The 13226-nt window shown below is 31.1% G+C and overlaps 1 long non-coding RNA gene across 1 annotated transcript; it reads left to right on the forward strand.

Moving 5' to 3' along the window:
- The first annotated feature begins 3965 nt into the window (after positions 1-3965).
- Positions 3966-6447, forward strand: LOC146901217 (uncharacterized). Its single transcript, XR_015022992.1, has 2 exons — positions 3966-4480; positions 5552-6447. It is a non-coding gene; the product is annotated as an uncharacterized LOC146901217 (long non-coding RNA).
- The last annotated feature ends 6779 nt before the right edge of the window (positions 6448-13226 follow it).

Raw genomic sequence — 13226 nt, forward strand, 5'->3', positions numbered from 1 at the left:
TTTTTATTTTTTATATGCAGAGCATAATTTTTTTTCTTGAAATATACAGAGCATAATTATATAATATATATGTTCTATTTCGAAACATAATGTGACATTATTCTTTGGTCTAGTGGCGCGACATTTGTGTTTCTGTTTGTGTTTGGTTGTTGTCGGTTCAACTTTTAACTTTTGCGTTTTTTTGATAATTTTTTCATGTTAATATAAACAATATAAAAAAATAAATTTACTTGTAAAAATAAACTTAGTGAGAGTCGAACTTGTGAATTCCAAACAAATTGACTTGATTATCTTCCAATAAGCTATAATGCTTGCAATGTTTTTTTTTTTTTTTGCAACTTTGATATATATATATATATATATATATATATATATATATATATATATATATATATATATATATATATATATATATAGAGGACATATCAAGTGAGAGCACTTCTTAAAATGAGAGATGAGAGGGTTAAATAATGACCTTTAGATCAATCTTTAATGTGACCTTTAGGTCATTATTTAACCCTATCTACCACCGAGAAAGGAAGGTCACACGACAATCAGTGGTAGCAAAATTAAGGGTTGAAACAACAACAAAATTCGGATCCCATTAAGGAGGCAATGGCCTCAAATCGTTTTTTTCTTTTCTCTAAAATCAATGGAATGAGGTCCACCGACACCAGCAGCGGTTATGGAGCTGCATCGGCCTTTCCCGTTCCTCCGAAGAAACAATGGAGGTATGGAGGAGAGTTAGATTCTGACAATGGAGTCTTGGTGTGACTTGGTTTCACACGAATTTGCAGATGTTATGTTGTGAAAAAGGTTCAATGGTCCAATTAGAAGCATCGAAAGACTCAACCAAGGGTTTCAGAAACCAAAAACATAAGCGTGTGAAGAGAAAGAAGATGGAAGAGCAGCACATGTACTTCTTATTATCTCAACCGTTGATATTAATATAATTTAATCTAATGGTTAGCATTTAATCCTCTCATCTCTCATTTCAAAAGTCCTCTCACTTAAATATGCATGTGTGTGTGTGTGTGTGTGTGTGTGGCGCGCGCGTGCGTGTGCGTGAATGTGTGCGCGCGCACGAGTTCTAAGATAAGATTTTGTAACTTACGTTGTGCATTAGCTATTAATATTTATTTCTCCAAAAAAATTAGCCCCACTAATAATTCAATCTCAGATCCGCCCCTGCCAGACTCGATACATAGATCTAAGATTTACGAGCAAAGATATGGCAGGCATCAACACCCATATATGCAGACTAAAGTAAAATATGACTAGAGAATCATGTCAGCCAAAAGGAAAACTTACAGGCATTGGAAAAGCCAAAGGTGAAACAAATGAGAAGTTAGAGGGTAGTAAAAGACAAATGTGACCCCAACATCAGTGCCTGTTAAGGAACAGTCGCAAATGTACATTTGCGACCCTTCTAACACTCGCAATCGGTCGTTTTAAATTTCGCAAAATACAAATTTTCTGGTAGTGAATTTATGAATTCAGAATCTTCTGTAAGTCGATCTGACGAACTTTCTCATTAGAATCCTAGTCAACGTGGAAGGACATTACTTCAACAATCAAAACGGACCCAACCGACTAAATATATCTATACACAAAGGACGATTTGGTAATATACATATATTTTTGACAATTTTATTATTTCATCAACTTTTCTTAGCACCTGTGTTTTTTGTAAACTACTTTTATAAAAAGGGATGAAGGTAGTAAATTGTATGATTATAAAACCTCAATTAAACATACAACATTAAGTCAAATAATTTATGCAAATTAAATTACTCAAATAAATAAACCAACACATTAACGTAGTTGTCATTTTCTTTCAAAAAAAAAAAATATAGTTGTCATTCAGCATGAGTACATTATATAGAACACACGTAACACAATACTATCAAAAAAATCTTTGCAGCGCGCTGGTAAAAAGGCTGTCCAATAACTTGAAAGAACCTGGTTATACCTATATTCTCTGTTATATGTCATGTTACCTATTTTAATCAGTGCCTTTTTTACCTATATTCTCTGTTATATGTCGTGTTACCTATTTTAATCAGTGCCTTTTTTTAAGCAGATAAAAAATAAAAATTGTTGAGGAAGGAATATAACTCACGGCCCTCAATGTTGATGATTTCGACAATTTCGACTTCAAGAATGATGATTTTAATAAAAAAAATTATACAATTCGTATCCAATATCCAATACTAGTGTCTTTTCGTCCTCCTCTTCATTCCCTTCTTCCAGATCTAGATTCGATACCACATGAGTTGTGCAATTCAATCCCATCTAATTTATAGAGAAAAATAATAGTTACAAAAAGAAACAGAGCCACCATGATTTAAAATGAAGAAAGAAATAATAAACAACCATTTTTCTGGGTTTGATAATAAGGAAATCAAGAAACTGTAAAACACTCAGATTTGCTTTAGCAATTCACTGTGAATTTTTTGGATTTTGGATTTTTTGAGTGTTAATTTTGACTTGTGTTGTTTAGGTTGAATATGAAGATGAAAATGAACAAGATTCATGAGGATGATGAACATTAAGATTTTGTTTTTGAACTTAATTAGATTAAGGTTAAACATGTTTTGAGATAATAGCTGAGCATTTTTTTTTTTTTTGAAGAAGCTGAGCATGTTTAAACAAGATAAAAAAACACACTTTTAAAACAACAATTTAAAAAAAAAAAAAAACACTTTTAGGGTCACACCCACTAACACTCCCTTTTAACACACCCAATTAGAATTAGTCATGTGTCTCATTTTTTTATTTCACTTAACCTGAAACCTGTTCAATTTGTTGCTAAACATTTTAATTTTTTTTAATATTTTAATTTCCTAGACGGAGAGAGAAATGGAAGAAGAGAGAGAAGAGGTAGTGAGAAACAACACCATCTTCTTCAATTTCCCTTCTTCAATTTCCATTTTTTCTCTGTTTGTTTTTCTTTCCTCTCCAAAGGACGGCGTTCTCTCTCCACGACTATATCTTTTGATGCTGAATTAAATAAGAAGCTAAATGGAAGTTAAATTGTATTTTTGAAACAAGAAGCTAAATGGAATTTAAGGAAAGAAAAACAAACAGAGAAACAAAAAAGAAGCTAAATCGAATTTTTGAAAACAAACACATCCGATCTGAGTTATATGTGAACTGCATATGGAAAAGAGTGTACTGTTCGAGTGAAATTATGAAAACAGCACAGATCTTCTTCAATTTCCATTTTTTCCTTGTAGTTATGCTGAATTGAAAATATTTAGACGTGAAGTTTTTGTTTCACTACCTCTTCTCTCTCTTCTTCTATTTCTCCCTCCAACTGTTAAATTAAAATATTAAAAAAAAATCAAAATGTTTAGAAATAGGTTGAACAGGTTTCAAGTTAATTGAAATAAAAAAGTGGGAGACATGGCTAATTTTAATTGGATGTGTTAAAAGAGAGTGTTAGTGGGTGTGACCCTAGCATTTCTAAACAAAAATTGATAAAGTGGGATGAGAAAAAATTTGGTACAGATGGTCTACCATATTACTGTAAGACATAGATTTATCACCATCTAAAATTTTTAGTTCATCATGGAACATATGACCATAGTGGTCCATGGAAGAAGTTGTTCTTCTTTGAAATATATTTTCTAATTATTTTAGAAAAGATTTTTTTTCCGATATTTTAATTTCAAAAATGATTTTATAAAAATTCTGGAATATTTTAATTTCCGATATTCATAGAGTGTCAGAGCTTTTTACACTAGCAGTTCTCATTTCCCCTTTTCTTTCCATCTTCCCAATTCTTGCACTGGCTCACGTAAACGTGTAGCTTTCACTCACTTTCGTCTTTTCCTCACGTAAAGTGTACTCAAGGCTTTCGTAAACGCGTGAATAACAAAGTTTTGTTGCCCTACACACTTTGTTAACGTGTTTAAGGCTTTCTTGTCACACGTCACACGCAATTTTTTTCCTATATATACAGGGTGCTCTCAAGTAAAAGAAATCCTCCAAGTGAATTTGATAATTCTCACAGCTGAAAGGTCATAACAAGTGAAATCCAATCCTTCAAAAACAAAAAAAAACAAGTGAAGAAATTCTCTCTTTTCATATACAGGGTGCTCTCAAGCAAAAGAAATCCTCCAAGTGAATTTGATAATTCTCACAGCTGAAAGGCCATAACAAGTGAAATCCAATCCTTCAAAAACAAAAAAAAAAAAACAACTGAAGAAATTCTCTCTTTTCATATACAGGGTCCTCTCAAGCAAAAGAAATCCTCCAAGTGAATTTGATAATTCTCATAGCTGAAAGGCCATAACAAGTGAAATCCAATCCTTCAAAAACAAAAAATAACAAGTGAAGAAATTCTCTCTTTTCATATACAGGGTCCTCTCAAGCAAAAGAAATCTTCCAAGTAAATTTGATAAGACTCGCAGCTGAAAGGCCGTAACAAGTGAAATCCAATCCTTCAAAAAGAAAAAAGAAAAAACAAGTGAAGGTAATGTTTATGGTGCCGTTTAGTTTGGACCTGTCTAAGTATTGGTCCATAATGGACCAAAATTTATGGCCATTGGATTAATTTGTAAGCAAAATAATATAATACACCCTACACATCAAATTATTTTCTTTACTCTAAAATTTGCTCTTGCCTTCTCTCAATCGTTTTCACCCCATTATCCACAACAATACTTACCAACATCATTCTACTTTCAAATCAGTAAATATTTTTCTTCTCTTTTCTTCATAATAAGTCATGTTTTTACGTTTTATTTTACTCATAAACCTATAAAAACATCTTAAGAAAAATTTGCTTCACTTTTAAACAAAATTTGCTTCACTTTTAAACTCTTGAATCGAAACCTTAAACTCTTGAATCGAAACCTATAAACATCTTTAAAAGAATCTGGTTGCATTTAAATTCTTGATTCAATGTCATTTATTTTTTTGTTCTTGTTTTTTTTTCTTCTTCTGGAAAACTTGTAGATTCTAAAAAGAATCTATCAAAATCAAAGGGACAATAAAATCCAACAAATGGTTGCAATCTAACTTTCAACAATTTTACCAGTTTACTTGATGTTAGCTTATTCCAGAAATTAATGTTTAAATGTTTAAATTCAATTTTAAAAAATTCAGCAAAACAGTAAGATATATATATAAAGGATGAAGCATAATACCAAAATTATTCATGATAATGAGTTGTATCGGATTAAGCTTTGGTTAACCACAAATGAGTAACCATTGGATTTAGAGGGGGAGATGAGAAGAAAGATTGCAGTTTTATTTTTGCATAGTTAGAATAAAGAGTAGAGAGAGAGAGAGCAATGAGAAAGATAAAGTTTGGGGTTGGTTTTTGTAAGAGTGGACCATGATAAGATTTGTAGATAACATAATCAAACGGTGGAAAAAAAAAATTGGTCCATGATGAACTAATTTTGTTACAAGTCCATTTTATACTGAACCAATGTTTATTCAATGTTTTTTTTTTAAAGGAAACAATTACGTCTAATTGATACGTAACCAAATCCATTGAGCTTATTCTTCTTCTTCGTGTTTATTTATTTGTGTGTAGAGATATGGACATCAACATCAATCAAAGGAAATTGGAAAGTGTAAAACGATTAGCAAAATCATCAAGTACTTATATGATGGGGATCGGTATTATAGCTGCTTTAGCAGCATTACCACAAACGGATAACAATATAGATAGATATGTAGATAGGCATGGCAATGGGGCGGGGTGGGGACGGGTTTTACATTCCCCGTCCCCATACCCGATTCTCATATGCTTACCCGTTACCCTACCCATACCCAACGGGGATGAGAAATTGAACTCCATCCCCATCCCCGACGGGTTCGGGTATCCCCGCCTCATCCCTGTCCCCGCACTGAATAATTTTTTTAATAAAAATAGAAGTTTTTTTGCAACTCCTAGAGAAATGTTGTAATGCATTATCAAGCAATACACTTACTTTAACATTTGTTAGACCGATTGATTTAGTTGCTCATTTAAATATCAATGGTAGTTTTTACAACACGACATTTATCAAACAAAATAACATGGCATATCAACATAAAGTAATTTTCTGCATTTGGGACGGGTTTGGGTATGGGTTTGGGGTGGGTACCTATATAGCCGTTATCCATCCTATACCCGTGTTTTGAAATCGGGGAAAGCCCAAACCCATACCCAAACCCAGTCAAAATGGGGAAAACCCGTCAAATTGGGTTTGGTTCGGGCGGGTAACCACGGGTATGGGTTTTGTTGCCATGCCTATATGTAGATAAGCAAAATATGTTAATAATAGTCAGGGGCGGATCTGAGATTGAATTATTTGTGGGGCTAATTATTTTTTTTGAAGGAAGTAAGACTAAATTTTTCGGAGAAATAAATATTAATAGATAATGCACAACGTAAGTTACAAAATCTTATCTTAGAACTCGTGCGCGCGCACGCGCACACATTCACGCACACGCACGCGCGCGCCACACACACACACACACATATGCATATTCAAGTGAGAGGACTTTTGAAATGAGAGATGAGAGGATTAAATGCTAACCATTAGATTAAATTATATTAATATCAACGGTTGAGATAATAAGAAGTACATGTACTGCTCTTCCATCTTCTTTCTCTTCACACGCTTATGTTTTTGGTTTCTGAAACCCTTGGTTGAGTCTTTCGATGCTTCTAATTGTACCATTGAACTTTTTTCACAACATAACATCTGCAAATTCGTGTGAAACCAAGTCACGCCAAGACTCCATTGTCAGAATCTAACTCTCCTCCATACCTCCATTGTTTCTTCGGAGGAACGGGAAAGGTCGATGCAGCTCCATAACCGCTGCTGGTGTCAGTGGACCTCATTCCATTGATTTTAGAGAAAAGAAAAAAACGATTTGAGGCCATTGCCTCCTTAATGGGTTCCGAATTTTGTTGTTGTTTCAACCCTTAATTTTGCTACCATTTATTGTCGTGTGACTTTCCTTTCTCGGTGGTAGAGAGGGTTTAATAATGACCTAAAGGTCACATTAAAGATTGATCTAAAGGTCATTATTTAACCTTCTCATCTCTCATTTTAAGAAGTGCTCTCACTTGATATATATATATATATATATATATATATATATATATATATATATATATATATATATATATATATATATATATATATATATAGGGGGCATATCACATGAGAATAGGTATCTTATGTGAGGTATATATATATATATACACACCTCAGTACTGCTTCACGTTTGTTGTTCCTTCCCTCAAACATTGATAACATGTAACAATTGTTTATTTGTTTTTGATAGGGTTATTATTATTTATTCCTTCCTTCAAACGTTTTAAATTGTTAATTTCTTTCTGTCTTTCTTCCTTCAAATGGTGATAGGGTTATTATTATTTTTTTGTTGAAAGCAAATGGTCATAGGGTTATTGTCTACTTGCAACAGAACCATCAAAATCAAAATCGAGATTGTGGCAGATTGATTGAAGATGAAATTGAAACGCATGACAAATTGATTGGAGATTGAAATTGAAATAGAAAAAAAATCCAATCCCTAAATCCTAAAGAGAAGTCAAGTAATTAGAAGAAATTAGATGGAAATTCTCAAAAGGGGATGAAAGATGGTATACGAAGAATCAGGGAAAGATGGAATTGCAAACCCAGAAGAGGGAGAAGAAAACCAGTAACACACATGAATGAAGGAAGCGCGTGAACATTGGAAAAGAGGGAGAAAATTGGTCACATGCTTGGCACATGAGTCATTAAGTGATGTTTTAATCTCATCCATTGCTCTTAATCTGACGGCTGTAATTTATTCTCACCATTCTCACATAAGATACTCATTCTCATGTGATATGCCCCTTATATATATATATATATATATATATATATATATATATATATAAAAGTTGCAAAAAAAAAAAAACATTGCAAGCATTATAGCTTATTGGAAGATAATCAAGTCAATTTGTTTGGAATTCACAAGTTCGACTCTCACTAAGTTTATTTTTACAAGTAAATTTATTTTTTTATATTGTTTATATTAACATGAAAAAATTATCAAAAAACGCAAAAGTTAAAAGTTGAACCGACAACAACCAAACACAAACAGAAACACAAATGTCGCGCCACTAGACCAAAGAATAATGTCACATTATGTTTCAAAATAGAACATATATATTATATAATTATGCTCTGTATATTTCAAGAAAAAAAAATTATGCTCTGCATATAAAAAATAAAAAAAGAATGGGTCGGGCTGGTGTGGCAATAGCCACACTCAGCCTCACACAGATCCGGCCCTGATAATAGTAGGTATAATTGCACTAGGGGGCTTCTAGTTTACGTATGAGTTTAGAAGGTTGACTAAAGAAGCCATAGAACACGAAAATAGGTACTGGTGCAAAATACTTTTTTATGGGTTACATGAGGTATTTTATATTATGGGTTACATGGGGTATTTTATATTTTTTCTTGTATGGTATTTGATTTTACACTTCGTCTATTTGTATTCTCACGGTTTTCTACGTGGGCTATAAGTGTTTCTTATATAATTTGTATTTTTTTATATTTTAACCACCCTGCAAATGAGATCATATGTAAAGGGGTGGTTTAATTAATGTAATTTTTTTTAATAAAATTGTTGTATTTTATTTTTACTATTAATAAAATAAGTTTGTGTGTGGTTGTATACTCAACAATTCAATGACATAGAAAAATATAGGCTTAATTGCAGTTTTGGTCCCTTTATTTTCAAAATTTCTCAATTTTGGTTCCCCTATTTCTAAATCAGCAATTTTAGTTCCCCGATTTTGTAAAATTCAGAAATTAAACTCATCCCTTGCCACTTGTGCTGATGTGGCGCATTAATATATGATGTGGCATTTTCTATTTTAAATAATCAGCGCCACATGAAAATATATTTAAAAATCTAAATAATTTTACTAAATAAATAACTTTTAATTTTTAAAAAACGTAAAAAATAACAGTATTTTTTAGAAAAAAAAGTTAAAAATCAGGATTTTTTTTAGGGTTAATATGTCTTTACCCCCCTGTAATATAGGCGAGTTCCGGTTTTCCCCCCTGTAAAAAAGATTCTTTCGATTCCAACCCTGTAATATAAAGATTCCGTCGAAAACCCCCCTGAGCACATTTGAGACCCCCCAGCTGATGACGTGTCGTGACGTGGCGCGCTGAGTCACCCTTGTCTGCTGACGTGGCTTGCTGACTGTATAATTAATTTTTTTTAAATTTTTTTATAAGGTACACGTGGCATTTGTAATTTTTTTTATGTCTTTACCCCCCTGTAATTTAGGCGAGTTCCAGTTTTACCCCCTGTAAAAATTTTAAAAATAAAAAATAAAATCTGGAAAATTTAAAAAAATAATTATTTTTTTAAAAAATTCTGGAAAATTAATAAAAATTGAAAATAATGAAAAAATTCCAAAAACATTTAAAAAATTAATAAAATGAAAAAATAGATTTTTTTTGAAATTTTAAAAATTATAAAAAAGTTCGGATTTTTTTTGGAATTTAGAAGATATTTAAAAATACTGGAATTTAATTTTCAAAATAAAAAAGTTTAGATTTTTTTGCGAAGCTCAAAAGACATTGAAAGAGCAACTTGAGGTACTCACTTTTTAAATTTTAATGTCTCTTAAATAAGACACTTTTTAAAAAAAAAATTAAGTAAAAAGAAAAATACATTAAAAAAAAGAGAGAGAGATACAGAGACTGGGGGGACATAAAACCTAACCCAAGTAAAACCCAAAACGGGCATACATCATTATAAATCAGACCAAGCGAAACAGTCCTAAAATATCCTAACAAAAATTCACTAATCATGAGCATAACATAGCGAACCCGCGTACGGGAACGAAACCAGATTACAAAAAAAAATATGAACAGTGAACATTTGTCAAAAACAATTAGGATTTAATTTTAGCGAATGGATTGACTGCCAACACAATAACAAACCCAAGTGCCAACAACTCCCTGCTCAAGCAGCAAGCATAAAGCTCTTTCGAGCTCGATGAACCTGAGTGTAAGCGGACACTTTTTAAAATTTTACACGCATTAATAATTCTTTTTACAAAAATATTTCTATGTAATTCAAGCTTCTCAGATTTTTTTTCTAAATTTTTAATTAAACTAAAATCAATTTTTTTCTTCAGATTATATGATTTTTTAAATTTAATTTTCATATTGTAATTGGATTTTAAAAACAAATATATCCAGATTTTTAAAATTTAAAATATTTTCCAGTTTTTTTATTTCGCAAAAAAATCTAAACTTTTTTATTTTGAAAATTAAATTTCAGTATTTTTAAATATCTTCTAAATTTCAAAAAAAATCCGAACTTTTTTACAATTTTTTAAATTTCAAAAAAAATCTAGTTGTCTTTTCTGCTTTTTTATTTTATTTTTCGAAAAAAATAATCTGATTTTTTGTTATTTTTAAAATTTAAAATAAAATCAATCTTTTATTTTTTTAAAAAAATAATCTGATTTTTTGTTATTTTTAAAAAAATTTCAGTTTTTAATTTTTATTATTAAAATGATTTAATGATGTGGTATGTATATACACACATGTCATGCGAAATTTTTTTCCAGATTTTTAATTTTTTTGTATTTTTTCATTATTTTCAATTTTTATTAATTTTCCAGCATTTTTTTAAAAAAATAATTATTTTTTAAATTTTCCATATTTTATTTTTTATTTTTAAAATTTTTACAGGGGGTAAAACTGGAATTCGCCTAAATTACAGGGGGGTAAAGACATAAAAAAAATTACAAATGCCACGTGTACCCTATAAAAAAAATAAAAAATAAAATTAATTATACAGTCAGCAAGCCACGTCAGCAGACAAGGGTGACTCAGCGCGCCACGTCACGCCACGTCATCAGCTGGGGGGTCTCAAATGTGCTCAGGGGGGTTTTCGACGGAATCTTTATATTACAGGGTTGGAATCGAAAGAATCTTTTTTACAGGGGGAAAACCGGAACTCGCCTATATTACAGGGGGGCAAAGACATATTAACCCTTTTTTTTATTTGAGCAAAATCAGGAATTTTTTTGAAAAAACTAATTTTAGACCAGAAAAATAATCCTAAAAAACCAAAAAAAAAAAAGTAAAGCAATAAAATCCAGTAAAACCAGATAAATGCCTGAAAATCATAAAAATACCATAAATATTGTAATAAATACCAAAAAAAAAATCAGATAAATGCTACAAAAATCAGAAAAATACTAGAAAATTTCAATAAATATCAGAAAATAAATATTCTAATTAATACCAAAAAAATCAGATAAATGCTACAAAAATCAGGAAAAAACCAGAAAAATTTCAATAAATATCAAAAAAATTAGAGAATATATATATAAAACAAACAAACAAATATGCGCTTATAAAATAGAGAAAAAAATTCAAAAATAGGCATAACACTGCCATTAAAAAATAAGGGATATCATGTATGCTTAACTATCTAAAACCAAAACTATCTAACGACTTATGCTTGTGATCCTCGAGGTTGAGGTGCTTCTGAAATCACTATACCCTAGACTTTCAATCAGTTTTGAAATATGCATGTAGGACACGACATCGACATCCCAACCACAATTCATTTCTTCCATTTTACCACCAACATAGATGTTGCTAGGCGATTCCATGAACAACCCACCATGATATATACGTAATATGACCTGCCTTTGCGATGGCCTATACACATAAAGAACATACAAACAAGCATAAAAAATTAGTAGCATAAACTAGAGATAGAAAATCAGTAGCATAAAAAATCAGTACCATAAAATCAGTAGCAAGAACATATCAAAATCAGCAGCATAAAAAACCAAAATCAAAATAGCTACTGTAAAGGAGTTTTATGAATATCACAATAGCAAGAACATAACATAAATCAGTAGCAAGAACATATCACAATAGCTACTGTGAAGGAGTTTTATGAATATCTCAATAGCTACTGTAAATTAGTAACAAAATTTCACAATTTCTATTTGTAAATAAACATCACAATTTTTATTTGCAAACCCTAAACTAGAGATACAAAATTAGTAACAAAATTTGCTAATAAACATCACGATAGCTACTGTAAATTAGTAACGAAATTTCACAATTTTTATTTGTTATGGAACTTTTATGAATACACACCTTAACTACACCATATTGGGTCAAAAGAGAAAATATACACAAACCTTGAATACAGAGATGCATCTCGACCCCCTTCTCCTTTCTCCACCACCTTCGCCTTCATAGATGAATTTATCACGGAAAATGAGTTCATGGTTAGCAGAACACGGTGAATATATGATGATTCGCAGAAAAATGAAAGTTATCGATGAAGAACAACTTGAGAAAAAACAATTCGATGATGAAGAATATAAGTTTTGGGTTTCAAAATCGAAGAATTAGAAACGTGATTTAGGTTCCAGAATCGAAAGAATGGAGTGTTGGCATTTTAGGGTTCTTGTTCGGTTCTGTGTTTTCACGTTTCTAGTTTTGATGTTTCTGCGTTTGGCTTTTTCAATAACACTTATCCATTATTTTAATTATCTGCATAACAATAATTAAAAATATAATGTTATAATTAACAATATAATACTGTTTTTATTTTAAATATATTCTGACGTGGCACTAATTATTTAAAATAGAAAATGCCACATCATATATTAATGCACCACGTCAGCACAAGTGGCAAGGGATGAGTTTAATTTCTGAATTTCACAAAATAGGAGGACTAAAATTGCTGATTTAGAAATAAGGGGACCAAAATTGAGAAATTTTGAAAATAAGAGGACCAAAACTGCAATTAAGCCAAAAATATACCTATGAAATCAAGAAACTTCTTTTTTCTTGTTTAATCCTCGGATTTTTAATGCAAATAGCTTTAACAATTTAAAGATCGGTTAAACATTACCCAAACTTATTTCGGTAAGAAATTGAACTCATCATCATCAATCAGTTTAACTTTATAACTAAATCTTTTTAAACATTTAAGAATGAGAGATACTTCTCAATTCTCTTTTTTGTCACTATACAAATATAGATAGATGATATCCTATCCTCTTCCTTTTATGTTAAGTGGCAGAACCCACATGTATGCATGCGTTACATGACATATATCTTATGGTTTGTAGCTAAAATGACGTACAAATATAAAAGACTAGATCTCCCACCCGTGCTGCCGCACAGGTCATATATAGTTCACAATATCAT

This window comes from Medicago sativa, chromosome 8 (assembly GCF_051527215.1).
Source record: "Medicago sativa cultivar Bolivia chromosome 8, Bolivia_mono, whole genome shotgun sequence".
In the NCBI taxonomy this organism is placed as follows: Eukaryota; Viridiplantae; Streptophyta; class Magnoliopsida; order Fabales; family Fabaceae; genus Medicago; species Medicago sativa.